Source organism: Cryptomeria japonica, chromosome 7 (assembly GCF_030272615.1).
Source record: "Cryptomeria japonica chromosome 7, Sugi_1.0, whole genome shotgun sequence".
Lineage (NCBI taxonomy): Eukaryota > Viridiplantae > Streptophyta > Pinopsida > Cupressales > Cupressaceae > Cryptomeria > Cryptomeria japonica.
The window spans coordinates 827,752,793-827,771,928 of NC_081411.1; the positions used below are offsets into that span (position 1 = coordinate 827,752,793).

Genomic DNA, 19,136 nt, shown 5'->3' on the forward strand with positions numbered 1-19,136 from the left:
AAAGTCACATCAATATTCATATAAGCATGTGTGTTTGATTAGATCATTCATATTCATGCGTTTTCCATGTTATTGCATTCAACATTCATGATCACATCTAAAGAGAATTGCATCATCAACCTCCTATCAACCATTGCAGATCTAAGGTATATCTCTCGACATCTACTTCAATTCAATACAAGGTTAATTCCTAAACTAGGGTTTTACTCAAGGAAAAACCCTATTCACAAGCTTTTTTTTCTCTTTCTATGTGTAGGAAATTGATTTAGGTTGTGAGCAAAAAGAGGAGGACCAAGTAGCCCCACCACACGGGTCTTACGAATTTTGATTGATCTTCCAACAATGGATCTTGTGCATCGCTCTAACTTGGAAAATATATCACTTTCCCATCTAGAAGTTGCAAGGCCAGATCACCCTACCACCCTAGTCCTGAGAATTCGGCCTGGATTTTCAACTACAGGTTCTAATTCACTTTATCTTCTTAGATCTCTATATGTGGCTCTGTTAGAAGTATGGAACACTCTTTTATTACTATTTTACTTCAATTCTCTATTTTTTTCCCTTAGAAATTTACAATCCAAACACACTTTTGACTCTAAAAGGGGAAGCAAACAAACAAGTAAATTTAATCAATATCTCAATTGTTTTCCTAGTTGAACTATGGCTAGATCTATTAGATTTACACTCCCCTTTTAATGTATGGTTGATCTAGTGAAATTGGTGGTCTTACTATCCTAATTGGTGAAACCCTAATTTTACTAACCATACACTAGATATCGTTGGAAAGCTAGTTTGATGAAATTCATTGCAGTCTAGCTATTTTTTGCACATTTCTTTTGACAATTTTGCTAGATTGAAGTCACACTTTGTTTTCATTGCCTCTACTTGGTGTCACTTGGAAAAATTTATTTTGGAGATTACAAATTCTAGTTTTATCCATTCTAAGGGGTGTAAGCTACATATTGGTCCTTTTGTGTTCACCTATACATCATGTTCAAACCACGGATTGAATTGTTGATTCCACATAATTATCACAAATGGAAACTCAAGATGTCACAGTTGTTGCAATCTTGAGGTCTTTGACAAATGTTGGATGAAGACTAACCTAAGTTTACTAACGCAATTGAGCAGTTTGTTCATTGAAACAAAATGGATAAGGTGAAAGGACCTTTAGGTCTCCATATTTTTTATAACTTTTTGTTTATATTATAGAGTGTAAAACACCTAAGGAGTGGTGGGAAAAACTTGTTGAGTTGTATGGTGAGGTCAATTAGTTTAGGATCTTGTAGCTTGAAGCCAATCTCCCCGTATTTCTCTAGATGCATTTCCCAATATTTAGGATTTCCTTACATAATTCAAGTTGATTTTGTCACAATTGAACAGATGTGATTATGCCAAATATGATAAAGAGTGTATCTTCCTGATCCTATCTAGGCTAAGAGATGTTTTTCAAGTATTTTCTTCCTCTTTCTATTCTATTATGAACGTTATGGGAGAAGATCACAATTTTTCTTCTTTTGAGGTTTTTTGTGACCATCTAACTAGGGAGTAGGTTAAATTGATTCGGATGGATACTTTTCTTAAAACTCACACTTTGATTACTCTATCTTCCAAGGGAAAGGGTAAGAATAAGAAGGAGCCCAAGACAAATTCTCCTATAGGTGGCGAGTCTCCTTCCAAGCCTAAGGCAAAAAATGATTAGAAGTCTAATCCTTCACCTCCTCCTCTTAACTCAAGGGATTAATCCTCCAAGTCCAAGAAGAAGAAGGAAAATTATTCCTTTTATAGAACATTAGGGCATAATGATAAACATTGTTTTGTGAGTTTAGCATCATTAGAGGAAGTTATGAGGAACCACAGTATTGTCATGCCTAATTCTTCTTCCTTGGTAAAAGGGAAAGCTCTTATAGCTAAGGCTTTATCCTCTACAAGTGTTAGCTAGATTCTTGATTCATGTGCTTCACATCACATGGCTCATATCATGGATCTTCTTGATTCTATTTTCGATCGTAGTACTTCATATATTGTAGTTGGTAACTCTTCATAGATTTCAACTCTAGGGATATGTTCAATTCAAAGGTAGGATGGTTACATTGATGATTTTCTTCTCATTCCTAATATTTTACATAAATGTTTTTCCATCTATCAAATTTGTCATCATGATGATGCGTGGATGTTGAGTTCTCTCCTAATGATGTAACTATTCAAGAGTTACATGATCTTGAGCATGCTTTTGCTACAGACACAGTTGATCATGTGGCTTGTTTATATAGGTTTGATGGATTTGAGTCTTCATTAGGATCATACCTTATTACTCATGTAGTTTCATTGAGCCAGATTTGGCATGAATGGTTTGGATGCCTGAATTATAGATATCTTCAACATATGAGCACACAAAACTTGGTGATTGGTCTTCCTCAAATCTCTTATATAAAGGGAGTTTGTCAAAGTTGTGTACTTGGAAAACATAATAGGGATTCCTTTCCAAAGGGTATAGCCACACATGCTTTGACACCCCTTGAGTTGGTATATAGTGACCTCATGTGATTTTTGACTTCTTCATTTTTAGGGGCTAAGTATGTGCTAAATTTTATTGATGACTTCTACTAGCACACATGGGTGTACTTTTTCAAGTACAAGGATGAGGTTATTTGATTTTTCATGACCTTACTAGTATTTGTGGAGAAGTAGTTTGGTATTTCTCTCTAAAAGATCTACATAGATAATGGGGGTGAATATATCAATCAGGCATTTTAGGACTTCCATAGTGATCGAGGCATTCTTCATCAATACACGGTCCCACACACTACTTAGAAAAATGGTGTGGTTGAGCAAAAGAATAAGACTTCATGGGAGATGGGCAATTGTATGCTTTAGTGTAGGTCTATGGCTCCAACATTTTGGGTTGATGCTATCAGTTGTGCCAACTACATTCAAAATCATGTACGTCACAAGGTTGTACAAAATATGACTCTCAAGTAGCTTTGCTCTCATATCAATTCTAAGGTATCGTTCTTCAAATTATTTGGTAGTGATGCATGGTCGTTAATTCCACATGGTAGGTGCAAAGCAATGGAGAAGAAGAGTCAGTGGTTATTTTTTGTTAGCTATTGTGAGCATGTTAAGGGTTATCATGTATTTTACCCTATTAACCAAGAGGTTCATATTCATCGCGATGTTCATTTTGATGATTCCTTCACTCCAATGGATTCTCCATCACAAACCTCCTCCTCCCTTCTTCCTAGTTCTTCTTCATAGGATGTTTTCCTTCCTATAGATGATGATGATGTTTTGCTTCTCTTGCAGGTGATCCCATAACTACCAATCACACTCATTCTCAAACTTCAGGTATCATCCTTTTAAGTCTATAGTTTCTACTAATCCTTAGAAGTTTTCAGATGCTTCGAGTGTTCTCGAATGGGATAGTGCTATGGGTGAGGATTATTCTTCTTTGATGAAGAATCATACTTGGGATCTTGTTCCACTTCCTAAGGGAGGAAAGTTGGTCTAGTGCAAGTGGGTGTATCTTACCAAGTTTGTAGTTGATGGCTCTATTGACAAATACAAGGCTTGTCTTGTGGCTAAGGGGTTTTATTAGGTCAAGGTTATTGACTATTCCTATTGGGAATTAAGGTGTCTCAAACTTAGCAATTCCAATTTATTTATTTATTATTATTTTGCATTTTTTCATGGTTATTTGGCATTTATATTATTAAATAAATGTGTCCATCATAAGGGGTGCGGGTTTTATGACTTGGCACTTTTATCATATGTAGGTGCCTTTAAAATAATGTTATTAGTTGTCAAAAGATGCCCATGAAGTGGTCTAGCATGGAAAACCTATTTTTAAGGATGTTATAATACATTCTATGATAGTTGCCAGGGCTAAAAATGGGGTGGATTATTTTGGACATAAAAATTAGTTATTATAACAAATGTAAGAGGATCTTGACATAATTTATTAATAGTCTATGATGCATGGAAGAGTACATCCTATTTTTGGGGGATTCTTGTAACATCTTGTAAGAAGGTGTAATATCATGTAAGAGACCATGTAACAACTTGTAAGAAGGTGTAATATCATGTAAGAGACTATGTTTGACATGCTGGGTCATATGGATTTTTACCATGGTATTATGGAACCTTGTTTTGACCCATGGTAATATTTTTTGGTGGTATTTTGAGCACCCATGGGTCTATATATTGGGGGGTTGAGTTGGAGACAAGTATGAGTTAGTTCAATTTTTTTTTGCAAGGGTTATGTTGTTGGATTGAAGACAAGAGTTGAGTTTGAGAGTTGTATTGTAATTTCATATTGTTAGTATTTCTCCAAAAGGGTTTCTCCACATAATTCTAATGTCGTGTGTTTAATATTCTATGGTGTTACCTTTTGATGTTATAGCTGATTTATTTAATATGATAAATATTTTTAAATCTGATTTACATTTTGATTTGAAGCTACATATATAATTGTTCACCTCTTCTTTTCTAACATTTGGTATCAAAGCCCAGCCAATTTTATGTCTTGGGTGGTAGAAGGGAGGTGTTTTGAGCATTTGTGGGGGTTTCAATTGATCTATTCTTTGCAAATTTGTGTTGATATCATGGCTGCAACTTCATCTTGTTTGGACATAGAGAAGATAAATGGAATATATTATGACTTGTGGAAGCTGAAAATGGAAGATATCCTTTAAGAACAAGATTGATGGGTGGTTGTAGAAATAAAGATAAACCCAAGAAACTTACTAATGAAGACTAGGAGAAGGTGGATTAAAAAGCATCAGGTATTATCAAGTTGTGTCTTTTGGATTTTGTTCCTCTAAATGTGTCAAAAAAAAAAGATTTCACATGCCTTGTGAAATTGAGTTGGTGAGATCTACCAAGCCAAAGTTTGGTAAATACAATTTACTTGAAACAAAATTTCTTTTCTCTTAAGATGAAGGAAGGTGATACAATAGTCGAGCATTTGATTTCTTTTAATTTAATTTCAAGTCAACTAACCTCTATTCATATTTTAGTTGAAGAAGAGGATAAATGCATAATGATTCTTTGTTCTTTACCTGATTCATGGGAAAAAAATATTTTTGTTGTCATTGCTAACCTTGAATATCTAAAGATGGATACCCTTGTTGGAGCTTTGTTGGCACATGAAATAAGGAGAAAGAGTATAGATAGCTCAAGTGATGCTCTCAATGTCAAGTGAAGGTCCAAAAAAAGAGAGTCTAAAGGAGATAAGGATGGGCCTAAAGACAAGTCTAATGATAGATCTAAAACTCTTGGTAAAAAGAACAAAGTGAAGTGTTGAAAATGCAAAAAGAGAGGACGTGTAAAGAAGGAATGAGAGAATCCAAAGAAACAATTTGATTCCTCTATAAAGAAATCCTCAAAATGAGGTGATGATGCTTTGACATCTTCTCTTCGTGTTATGACTAAGGAACGTTTTAATTGATTTTGGATGCTTGTATCGCATGACTCCTCATAAGGAGTGGTTTTTCATGTATTAGAAGTATGATGGAGGAGAAATATATCTCGATGATATTTCTTCATATCTTATTGGTGGAAGGGTTAAGATTCAGGTGTGTTTTAGTGATGGGAGAATAAAATCTCTTTCGGGTGTTTTGCATGTTCCAGGATTAGAAAGAAAATTAATTTTAGTTTCTATGTTGAATGATATTAGAATGCATGTAACATTTGACAAGCATGGTTGCTTATTAGTAAGAGAAAACTTGGTGGAAGCAAGGGTGATAAGGAAGGGGACTTTATTTAAGCTTAATGCCACCACAATTGTTAAATCTTCTAATGTAGCTAAATCTAAAAATACTTGTATGTTCTGGCACCATAGATTGGGCCACAATAGTGAGAATGGCTTAAAAAGCATTTTCAAAAAAAATTGTTAGATAGTTTTTCTTCTTTTGATGAGAGTTTGAATTTTGTGAACAATATGTGTTTGGCAAACAAATCAAAAAAATCATTTCTTTCAAGCAGTAATAAATCTAAGAATAAATTGGAAATTATTTACTCAGATGTATTAGGTCTAGTGGGTATTGAATCAATTAGAAGATCTCTATATTTTGTCTCCTTCATCGTTGATGCTTCTAGATATACCTGGTTATATTTTAGTAGGCATTAAAATTTAAATTTTTCATTAAATTTAAATATTTTAAGGCCTTAGTTTAAAAACAAATTGATTGTAAAATCAAGGTTTTAAGAACTGATAAGGGAGGATTATAGTATTCTAAGGAATTTGATGAATTTTGTAAGCATGCATGAATTGTAAGACAAAAAACTACTATGTATACTTTACGACAAAATGGAGTTGCAGAAAGGTTAAATCAAACAATAATGGAAAGAGAAATAAGTATGTTAAGTGATTAATGGCTTGATTGATGCTTTTTGGTAGAATCTATAAGTACTACTTGTTACTTGTAAAATAGATCTCCTTCTAAGGCTCTTAATGCAATGCCTTATGAAGTGTGGGTAGGTAAGAAATCCCATGTTTCACATTTAAGGGTATTTGGTTGTGAGGCTTATGTTCATGTGCTTAAAGAAAAGTGAAATAGGTTGGATCAAAGCTTAAAAGTACATATTTATTGGATATGGTGATAATGTAAAAGGGATATAAGTTATGGAATCCTCTAACCAAGAAAATTATTTTCTAGAGATATGATTTTCAGGGAACTTGGTGTTATTTCTTATCTTGAACAACTAAACAAAAAAGATAAGGAAAAGAAATTGCATTTTGAAATTAATCAAGAAAGTGCACCTCGATAAGAACAAAGAGATGGACCTGAGGATAAGGATGAGAAAGAAGGACATGAGAGTTCATTAAATTATTATTGATCAAACCAAAGAACATGAAGAGGTTGAGCAAGATCAAGAACAACAAGAGCCCCATACTCCTATTCTTTATATATCCGCAAGACAACAAAATCTAATTGACATATATAGCCCACTACATTTCCATTGTATATTTTCTTTATTAAGTACCGATGATGAACCTAGATCCTATATGGAAGTTATTTCTAGCATGTGATTATGATTCTTGGCAACAAGCCATGCTAGAGGAGATGATGGCATTAGAATCATATGATACATGGGATCTTTTTTGTTTTCCCAAAGGAAGAAAAGCCATTGGTTGTAAAAGGGTCTACAAAAATAAATTTGGAGTAGACAACACATTGAAACATTAAAAAGATAGATGGGAAACTAAGGGATACTCCTAGAGAGAGGGAGTTGATTTTGACAGGATTTTCTCTCCTATTGCTAAATTGTCCTCTATTAGATTGTGTTTATCTATTGCTGCAACTAATCATTTTGAGATTGAGCAAATTGATGTTAAAACTGCTCTTTTGTATGGAGACTTGGAAGAGAAAATTTTAAATGCAACAACATTAAGGATTTGAGGTAAAATAAAATGAACACTTGGTTTGTAGGTTAAAACAATCTCTTTATGGTTTTAAATAATCTCCTTGAATGTGAGACCAAAAAATTGATACATCTATCATGAAATTGGGTTTTGTTAAAAGTGAAGAAGATCGTTGTGTATAGATTAAATGTATTGATGATACTATTATAATCACTGTCTTGCATGTGGGTGATATGCTATATTGATGATACTATTTTAAGGCAATGGTTAGTGAGCTAAAAGATAATCTTTTAGGGGCATTTGATATGAAAGATTTAAGAGTTTCTAGGTACATACTTGGTGTGAAAATCAAGGGAGTCTGGGTAAATAGAAAGATTTGGTTATCACAAAGTAAGTATGTTGGTACTATTTTGAACAAATTAATATGCAAGATTGTAAACCAATAAGAATTCCTTTACAGGTTGACACTAAGATTTTGTTAAATATGTGTCCCAAGAATGATGATGATTTAGAGGACATGTCTAATGTAACTTGTGTTAGTGTTGTAGGAAGTTTGATGTATCAATGATTTGCACTAGACTGGATATTCCACACACAGTGGAAGTTTTAAGCAAATTTATGTCTAACCCTAGTCGAGAACATCAAAATCATGTTAAAAAGGGTGTTTAGATATTTGCAAGGAACTTTTGATTATTGTTTAGAATATTATGGTACTAATACTATGGATAAGACATTGGACATACAATAGTGTGTTGATGCAAATTAGGTAGGTGACTTGGATAGTCAAAGGTCCACATGTGGGTATGCGTTTAATTTGTTTGGAGGAGATGTAAGTTGGGCGAGTAAGAGGTAACCAATAGTTTCTTTATCCACTACTAAAGTAGAGTGCATGGTTGCTATCCATGTTGTAAAGAGGTAGTATGGTTACAAATATTGTGTGTATTGGTTTTGCTTGTAGGAAAATTCAAGTTAATCGTGATAGTTAAAGTGCAATTAATTTAGCTAACAATCCTATGCATCATGAATAGACTAAGCATATGGATGTACGATACAATTTTGTTCATGAATTGATTGCAAATGAACAGATTGAGTTGAAGAAAATTCACACTCAGATGAACATTGCAGATTATCTCACCAAACCTATAAGCATAGAAAATTTTACTTGGTGCAAAAAGGCCATAGGCCTTGTTTCTTGTTCCTAGTTGATTCCATGATGGTGTGATTTTCTTTCCTCTTGCAAGGTATTTGACAAGTGGGAGAATTTTGGGAATTAAGGTGTCTAAACCTTATCAATTCTAGGTTATTTATTTATTTATTTATTATTATTTTATATTTTCTTGTGGTTATTTGACATTTATGTTATTAAATTATAAAAGTAGTCTATCATAAGGGGTGTGGGTTTTATGAGTTGGCACTTTTGCCACATGTCGGTGCCTTTAAAATCATGTTATTTGTTGTCAAAAGATTCCCACCAAGTGGTATAACATGGGAAGCCTAATTTTAGGGATATTACAACATATTCTATGACAATTGTAAGGGCTAAAATGAGGTGAATCACTTTGGGTGTGAGAATTAGTTATTATGGAATATGCACAAGAGGATCCTTACATAATTTATTAATAGTGTATGATGCATGTAAGAGTATCTCTTATTTTTGGGGGATTCTTATGACAACATGTAAAAAGGTGTAATGTCATGTAAGAGACTAAGTTTGGCATGTAGGGGTTGTATGGATTTTTACCATGATAGTTTGGAACCTTGATTTAACCCATGGTAATGTTTTATAGTGGTATGTTGAGCCCCCATGGGTCTATATATTAAAGGTTGAGTTGGAGACAAGTATGAGTTGGTTCAAGTTTTGTCTTGTAGCGGTTATGTTGTTGGATTAAAGACAAGAGCGGAGTTTGAGAGTTGTATTGTAATTTCATATTGCTGACAGTACACATATTTCATCTCTTCTTGGTGGATTTTTTTCTCGAAAGGGTTTCTCCATGTGATTCTGATATTATGTGTTTGATATTATGTGGTGTTATCTTTTGATGTTATAGCCGATTTCTTTCATATGATAAATATTGTTAAATTTGATTTATAGTTTAATTTGAAGCTAGATATATAGTTCACCTCTTCTTTTTCGATAATTTTGAGACCTTTTCTCTTATAGCCAAGGTGGATTCCATTCATCTTGTACTTTCTATTGCTACATATAAGGGTTGGTCAGTGTCTTAGATGGATGTGAAGAGTGCTTTCCTACATGGTGATCTTCAAGAGGCTTGGTATGTAAAGATGGATAGTTTTTTCCTTGCTTTTGGATTCACTAGATGTCGCTCTGATCCCACATTATATATTTAAAGACATGGGGGGGATCTTCTCATTCTTGTGATTTAAGTGGATGATTTGATTATCACAAGGAGCTCTCTTGCCTTGATTGAGGATACTAGGAGAGATGGAGTGTTTTAACTTGACTAAACTTGTTCTCTTGCATTACTTACTTGGTTTTTAGGTTCAACGGTCTTCTACAAGTATCTATATATTTCAGTAGAAGTAGGCTATTGATTTGATTCAAAGATTTGGGTCAATTGATTGCAAGATAGCCCCCACTTCTTTTCAAGCAGGCATTTGTTGTCTACCAGTTGCACCACTCTGTTAGTTGATGCTACTTTGTATCAACAGTTGGTTGGTAGCATTTTATACATAGTCATCTCAATATTTCCTTTGTAATTGGTCCCGTCTCTTGTTTCTCCCAAGATCCTCATGAGAGTAATTGTAACATGGCCAAATGTTTCTTTCCATTTAGGGAACTACACAATTTGACTTTCATTACACATCAAAAGCTACTTAGATCGTGGGCTTCACTAACTCTAATTGGGTGATGTTGATGATCAGAGGTCTACTTTTGAATTTGCCTTTTGTCTTGGTTTTGGTCCAATTACTTGGTCTTGCAAGAAGTAAACAACTATTGCATTATCATTGATTGAGGCTAAGTATCAAGCAGTAGTTTTGGCTTGTAAGGAGGTTCTTTGGCTTCGCTAGTTGATGATTGAGTTTGGCCTTCTTTTTTATCAAATCCCACTGCTCTTTGGAGTGATAATCATACTTATATTCATATTTCTTGCAACTCAGTGGAGCATCAGTGTAATAAACATATTGAGATCCACATGCACTTCATTTGGTAGCTCAGGATGACATTCTTACTTTAGAGTATTTGCCTACAAAGCAACAAGTTGTAGATATGTTCACTAAACCTTTGGCATCTCATCGCTATCTTTTATTGCGATCAATATTAGAGGTGAAGGAAGTTGTCCTTGGGGGGTATTGAGGGGTCCTCCTTTCTTCTACTTTTTTCTTTTGAGCATTTTGCTAATTTCTCTCTTTTGGAGAGGAGTTTTCTCCCACAATGTTTTTCTCCTATTCTCTGTCTGTGAGAGATTTCATTGAATTGCATTGTAGTTGTACATGGGTACCTAGCATGGCCTTGTTATCGAGACCTGTATTGCATAATAATCTCCCTAAGATGCACTTAAGGCGAGGGGTGTTGGTGTAGGCTTAAGTTCTACTTAGGTTACCGGTATTTTACATTATTAGATATTAATTACTACTATATAATAATATTTGGTGCATTTTAATTTTTTGGTTGAGGTTGTTAATTAGTTTTTGCTCGTACTTATCACACCTTCATTATATATTCAAGGTCCTTGTACAATTTGTATCATCTGATTCATTATACACTTATAGTGAAATATCATCTCTTTGTTGCTTCTCTTTGTTGTTGTGAAGGTTTCTCTTGGTGTGTAGAATGAGTTTCTTGGTGCTCTAATACTAAGGAGAATCGTAAGGGAAGAAAAATTATTGCAAATCAATATAGAGGACACCACATAAAGAAGATGATACTAAATATAAAAAAGATTGAGAAAAAAAGTTGTGGAATACATCACAAATGTATTTATGATGGGTACATAAATAAAAGAAGAGTATTGCCTAGGAAGAAAATCTATTACAAAATCTATAAAGTATAATAAAAATGGTGGAGTGGATAGACATGAAAAGTGTGATACCCCAAAAGGAAAATTTTCAAGCAAGGAAAGAAGTTAATAACCTAAAACATGGAGAAAAAGGTCCTAGAAATTAATATTGCCATGTTAAGAAGGATGACATACCAAAAAAATTAAAAAGGAATTGATGGCAAGGAATATTACTTGTAATGATGTCTTGAGGATGAGATAGTAATTTACATGTGAGGAGGATGTTGGCAGGTTCAAAAACAAAACAAAACAAACTAATAGTCATTACAAAACAATACAAACTAATAGTCATTGGAAGACCATTGCAGTACCAATTATTGTCATGAAGTACCCTTTCAGACACAAATACATGTAGAAGGATATTTCCCTATCCTAATAGAAGGTTATATGATAATTTGACCTCATCACAAGTGATGATGGAGAAGGAACATAGAGAAAAAATAATAAATCAATATTATAATAGATGATATGAGGCATATATGATGTCTATATCTATGTTTGAGATAAATAATGCACATTTTATGAAGAATATATGATATGAATATATCAACAAACCTATCTTATGATACTAATAAATGTATAAAATTATTTAAATACTTATAATATTCATATTTTATGTACTGCACTATCCTAATTTCTTTCTTATTATATCACCCTAGGATTAATTTCTATGACATAAATAATCACTATCTTAATCTTGTATTTTATTGTCACACAAAACTAGGACCAAGATAAAGAAAACAAAATATAAGGAATGAAAAGTTAATACTAATGATTGTAAGACCTTGGGAAGTTCTCAAGAACCTATTGCTTGAATTTTTAAATTGCTAAATGAGTCATCGATAAGGAAGAATGGATTTATAAGGTTGTTGGATAGTTGGGATAAGGCAAACCCATTTCTTATCCATGAATGAGCTCCAAATGACCCCAAATTTTTTATGGAATTTTTTTCCCTAGGTGTGAAATTTGTATAATTAGTTTCAAACACATTAAAAAAAAGAAAAAAATAATAATTTAAAATGTACAATTTTAAGACTGAGAAATGAGAGAAAATGGAGAAAAGGAACACATTTACTTGATCAAAATTGAAAGTGAAGAGTTGTACAAAGGTGAGAAGACTAGAAATAGTTTTAGTAAGTGAAGTAATTTGGATAAAATTTGATTAACAAAATATGACCAAAATAATCTTCTAGATCTATTATGTAAGAGTTTTTGGCCATTGATAGGAATGTAAATAATTATCATAGCCACATGTCTTTGATCGATAAAAAAATGGTTGCACTATATACTTTACTATATTTCCACCCTCAAATATAAACATTATTTATGAATGGTTAGAAAAAAAGAATAAAGGTCTTTAGTAAGAAATTAAAGAATATTCAACCACTATTTCTAGCCTTGTCAAAACCCTAGTCCATGGTTTTTTAGTTTTTTGATTGAAACACAAAGCTAGGGTTCAATATTCAAGTGTTTTACATGTGATTACTATATGATTTAATCTGTATTCTTTAGGGAAAAGTTGCTAACAGATCTATCAAGTTACAATACAAAGTGTTTTCAAAATCTCAAAGGATGCTAATGTGTAAATTAGTATTTTAGCAATAACTATTTTGGGTAATTATTAATTCTATTGTTGTATTTATGGATAAGGATGAGAGATTATTTTTAGGTTAGGTTTTAGTTAGTTTTATTTGTTTTAAGGTTTGGTTTTGTTTTAAATTTCTTTCTATCTTTTTAATAGTGCTTATGCATTTTGCTTTAAAACTCACTTTTTGGGATTAAAAATTAGATAATTTCAAAGTCTTGAATATCAAGCATTTGTAATCTACAAATAAGTGTTTTGAGCATATAAGATCTAAAGGATAGTTAATTCTATTCTCATGCTACAAATACCATTGTTTAATTTTATTATTTATCATGTTGATATTTTCATCAAGTTAACTAAAAGTAGATATTATTGAGTCAAGTTTGTATTGGTGACATCTTACTACTTTAGTTGTGCCTATAAACACAACTTAACTATCTATTTCTTAAAATTTCCTTCTTGTATTCCTTTTATAGTCTTGTTTGCATGTAATAGTTTGCCTGTATTGTGGCCAACCTAAGAGTGTCATTTTCATGTGTTTATATTAGTGATTTTTTTTTTCTCTTAATATCTAAAAACAATGTTTTCAAGGCATAATTGCATCAAGGCAAAAGTATAGGCACATGTAATAATTTTAATTTATACAAATTCCCCTTGGTGAATCTTGCATATTGTGCATATTTATAAAACTTGCATGTAGTTTTACTAGGGTCAATTTAGCTAGTGTTAGGTTAGTTTAGATCTTAAAGGGAGCTTCCCCTTTGAATTCAAAGAAAAGTTTTTTCTTACACATTATTATATTTGTGTTGTATTCTAAAAGACAAACTATAATGCTAAGAAATTTTATCTTAGCAATCCTTATCCTTTGTGGATCTGAGATTTCTTGAAGCCTAAGGTGTTTTTCTAATTCAATCAACCAATTTATTAGTCATTTTAGATTTAAATCACTTGAGTAAATACACATATACATTATTAATCCCTTACAATCTTAAAAATGGACTTTGCTAATATCACTTCATTTTGATCTTGATCTTAATCTTCATGTTATTTTGCATATTGATCATTTCCTCTGTCATCATCATCGTCATCATCATCAATTTCACTCCCTTTAGATACATGATGTCATTATATCCTCTTCAACAAAATATGGTGTGACTCATATATTTCTCATTATATCAAACATTTGTTTTATCTTTCTTCTTATGTTGACAACACACTGGTTATTGCCCACAATAGATTCATGGAGGCATATTGACTTGGATTTCATACTACACAATGCAAATTGCATGATAATTGGTTATTTTTCTACAACTCGATCTCTTTATACCATCTAAAAAAATTTGATATTAGAAGACATATTATTTTCACTTGAAATTTAGATTTCACAATCTTGCTTTGTTACCACTAGATGCAACTACAAATGGAGGGTTCAATTAAGAATTATTCATCGATATAGAAAAAATTACCTGTGTTTAGATTAGTAGTTTGTTTCTTTCAATATCTAAAATATTATTTGCAAAACATAATTATTTACTATGATGTATGCATTGAGGCAAAAATATAGGCACATAATCATTTTTATTCATAGAAAATCCCCTTGGTGAATCTTGATTAGTGTGCATGTTTGTATTTACCTCGCATGCACTTTTAGTCTAGGGTTGATTTAACTAGGTTTAGGTTAGTTTATATCTCATAGAACTTGCCCTTTGAATTTTAAGAATTTTTTTACCCTACACATTCTTCTATTTTGTGTTATCTTGCAAAAGACAAATTAGATTTCTAACAAAATTATCTTACTAATCCTTACTCTTCGTGGATCTAAGATTACTTCAAATTTAAGGCATTTTTATAATTAAATCAACCACTCAATTAGTTCTTTTAGAATCCAATTACTTGAGTAAATAGAAACATCAATTATTGATCCTTACAATCTTAGAAATAGACTTCAAATGGTAATCTCACTTCATCTTGATCTTCATGTTGTTTTGAATCTTGTTTATTTTCTCTTTCTTTTTCATCACTTTCATCCACTTTAGGTGCATCGAGTCCTCATATATCCTCTTCAACACTATCTAATTCAACTTAGAGATTTCTCATAACATTAAATATTTCTTCTATCTTTCTTGGTAGGTTGGCAACGCATTGGCTATTACCCACAACTCTTGATAGAGGCATCTTCAATTATACTTGATACTACACGATGCAAATTGCTTGCTAATTGGCTATTTGTCCACAACTTGATCCCATGATCTACCTTATGCCCCAAAACTTGATATTGGAAGACATCTTCTTTCTCACTTCACATTTGGAATTCAAAATTTTGCTTTGTTACTACTTAATGCAATTGTAAATGTAGGGTTCAATTAAGAACTATTCATCAATGTAGCCCAACATCACAAAACACACAACACAATTCAAATCTCACTAGACATAGTAGAAATATGTTGAATATAATTGTATTGATTTTATACTCTTCAAATTTAAATCACATATCTGAACTTAAGAACTTGTAATATATATGGCCTCAACCTTGGATTACAATCAAATAATCACTAAAACAAGTATGCAACCTCCAAACACTATCTCTCAACTAGTCTTTCTTTTTGAGCTCTCAACTAGTCTTTCTTTTTGAGCTCTCCCATGGATTACTATTCCCTCTTCTCTTGAATTGAATTATTCACCACATTTTTATAGAGCTATAAGTGATGCAACAAGGTGATGCTAATATAAATACAATACATTGCCATATAGACTAGAAGACAAGGATCTAAATATCAATATTAAATGAATTCACCTTTAATCATGCTTAGGAACTAGATGCATTTTTATAAAACATATGGGTGACCACCTTTGTATGTGACTAGATGCAACTATAAACATAAACCTTCTTGAAACTAATAATTTCATAAATGATACTAGCATTTGGTATGAAGTTCAAGTTCATATTAGTGCACAATTTGTAGTCTTCCTTAAATTGGTGTAAGAAAACACAACTTATCAAATTACATTAAATTCACAAATAAACATGCAGACATGCTCAAGGCACCTTGTCGGTGCCGTGATTAAATGATGAAGATAATTGGATGTTATTGTAATAATGCATAACTGTAGTATTGATTGCTAGTTCAAGTACATATTTGATGTTTGGAACAAGTGTGTGATGAAAATAGTAGGAAGGAAAACTTGCAAAAGTTAAACAAGCACACCAAAAGTATATTTGGTTAATGTGAGATTACTTGTAGGTCTAGGATGCTCCTACATTATATAACCAACAATAAGTTAAAAAAAAAAGTCAAAGAAGAACTCATTACCACAAGTAGTGGGAAAAATTGAGGATCATTAATGGGCACCTATTCACAAGGAATATGTAATAGTATTAGTATTTGTTACAAGTAGTGGGAGCACGTAAGGATCATAAATGGACACCTATTGATTAAGAATATGTGATAGTATTAGTATTAGTTACAATAGATAGATCCAATAGAGATTAAAAGATATTATTAAAAAAATGATTTAAAAGTATAGACTTTTATGAGATAATCTTATGATTCATGGGCTAATGAAGAAAGCTCATGTTTAAATACAAGTGTCTATTCAATTTGATGTATTTGACATACAAAATAGTCAAAATATATCAAAATAGTGAAAAATATGTTCTTGAAAGAAAAGCCCTTCAAATCGATTATGAATAAGACCTTTTAGTATTCAAAGAAAGGCAGTCAAACTATAGAACCATCTAAAATAAATGCAGCCTTCATGTCTTGCATATTCATAAGTAACTACTCCTTAAATACATATTAATCATCTGCAAGCTATTAATATAATTAGTTTTTTAGGCCATTAAAAAAACTATTGTTAGGTAATAAATGACTTCATAAGTGGGGCCCACCATAGCCATTCCGCCAAACGTCCGGCAACAAAACACACCGACCAACAAATATCCCGGCCGCTTCATAATTCTTACTTGCTTTGCAAAATGGGAAAAAAATAAAGAAAAAATTACGAGCACAGAATTTATAAAATGATTTATGATTTTTTTAATTGAAAAGCAAAATAGCTGTTCAAATTGAGGCTTAAAAAAACACATGACTTTTCTGTGACTACAATTTTTCTGTTGGGATTAAATCATGTTTCTTGAACTAGAAAATCCTCGTCATTAAGCTTCTTTACCGCGTTGCTTTTCTTTCAATTTATCGGAATGAGCTCAAAAGATATAAGGACAAGTTCTGTTTGAGAGATCTGCAGATCAACTCGAACACCGGGATTTGTGCACATTTAATTCGAATTGGAGTTAATGTTTTTTCTGAGTTCTCAGAGATAATTGGGTTATCTTTTTTCTGTGTTTGCGGAGCGATTTTGAGCTAAATGTGTGAGACTCGAGGAAATTGATGTCTGGCTTGCCTGAAACAATGCTACATGTTTGCCGGTGAGCTAAGTTGTCTTTTCTTTTTGAATAATTTCAGTCGTTTTGTTGGTTTTATTGTTTGCTCCAATTTTTGTTGCTGGGATTTGAACTGCTTCTTTTTAAAAGGGTTTGTGAATTTTTACTGGTTTGGCTAACTAGTTGGTTAATTGGGTTGATTAGTAGCTTAGTTGGTGAATTACAGGGTTTTCTGTGAGGCATTTGCCAGGATATGCGTAGGGTTTTGGTGATGGCATTAGGGTTCAACATCTGTAGCATTGTGAATTGGTTTACTTAGGTGAACAATTGCAGCGTTTTTCCGTGAGCACGTGATTGTAGATCTGGAACTGTGAAAATTCTGTTTCGTTGGGCTTTGCTGTGGCGAGAAGACAATTCAAAAGTATTAGTGTCCCAATAAACCCAAGTAAGCACGTCATGATTTGATTTTGACTTGGTGATGCGTTGGGCTCAAGTTCTTCCACCTGTTTCTTAGAACCACTCAAGTCCGAACCTCGGCCAGCAGGGGGGCTTACTGAGCTCACACCACAGTTCATTACCCCAGTGTGTTTTGCTACAGCAACCGTCCCACCTGGATTTAATGCAATGCCACCAAGCCAGGGAATTCTTCTACTACAGATAAGAATGGGGTCCCTCTGCTCAACGAATTGCCGCACCTTACAGTCCACATCGCTTACCTCTATGTTTCCATTGTAAATTATTGACCTATATGACTGGGAGTTGGCTGGTATAGCAAGAGCCATGTACCAATTTCAAATTGAGGTTTAAATGTCTGCTAGTCTGACTGCCGTGTCACCGAAGTTATGGACGTTGCTGAGAATTGTTCTTTTAGCGTGGTAATTATATCTTTCTGCCTTTGGATGATGTCCAGGAGCTTTAAAGTTTTCAGTGACTGGGCCTTGGGTCATGGACGTTCATACCCATGCAATGCGTTAAATAGGGTCATCTTGGCAGTTGAGTCATATGCAGTTTTATATCAATATTCTGCTAATTGCAACCATTTCATTTACTTGTTTGCCTATGTTCTCATGCAACCTTCATGCCACGTAAACATTAATGTTTTCGTCGTTTGAAGACAGATCCTTGGGTAATAGAAATTTGGGAGTTATAAGAAGTCTTATATCAGTACTCTGATAAATTTCAACCATTTAACCTGTTTTGTTTATTAATGACATTTATCCTCATGTAACCTTCTTACTTTATGGACCTTGTCATTTTTGATTAATGATCCTTGGGTGATGGACATTCACATCCATACGATGCGTTGAAGAGGTCACCTTTGCAGTTGAGTGATATGTAGTTTTATATCAGTATTCTGATAATTGCAATCATTTCACTTACTTTGGTTGCTTATGTCCTCATGAAACCTTCTTGCTTCAGGAACATGTTTTCAAAAACTGATCCTAGATCTGGAGCCATGTAATGCCTGAAGAGTGTCACCTTTTTTGTTGAGTGGTAGGAAGTTTTATACCAGTGCTCTGTTTAATTGCAACCACTTAACCTGATTTGTTTATCTATGACATATGTATTCATGTAACATTCTTGCTTTATGAACCTCACCAATTTTGATTATTGATTCTTGGGTTATGGAGGTTAAAACCCATACAATGCCTTAAAGAGGGTCATCTTGGTGGCTGTGTGATATAAATGTTATACCAGAATTCTGTTAATTGTGCCCATTTCACCTATTTGGTCTGTTTCCCAGGTATTTATTTACTACCCATGCTAACCTAAACTTTGCCTGCT

General features: G+C 33.0%; 1 protein-coding gene across 5 annotated transcripts in view; it reads left to right on the forward strand.

Annotated features, from left to right (window-relative positions):
- The first annotated feature begins 17,024 nt into the window (after positions 1-17,024).
- LOC131038963 (SCAR-like protein 2) overlaps positions 17,025-19,136 on the forward strand; it is a 70,036-nt gene continuing 67,924 nt past the window's right edge. For 3 of the 5 annotated variants that reach the window (XM_057971583.2, XM_057971586.2, XM_057971588.2), the window contains exon 1: positions 17,025-17,396. The gene's annotated coding sequence lies outside the window, so the exon portion shown is untranslated. Of the gene's footprint in view, positions 17,397-17,577; positions 18,227-19,136 lie in introns of all 5 variants that reach the window. The other 2 variants (XM_057971585.2, XM_057971587.2) reach the window with 2 other exon arrangements.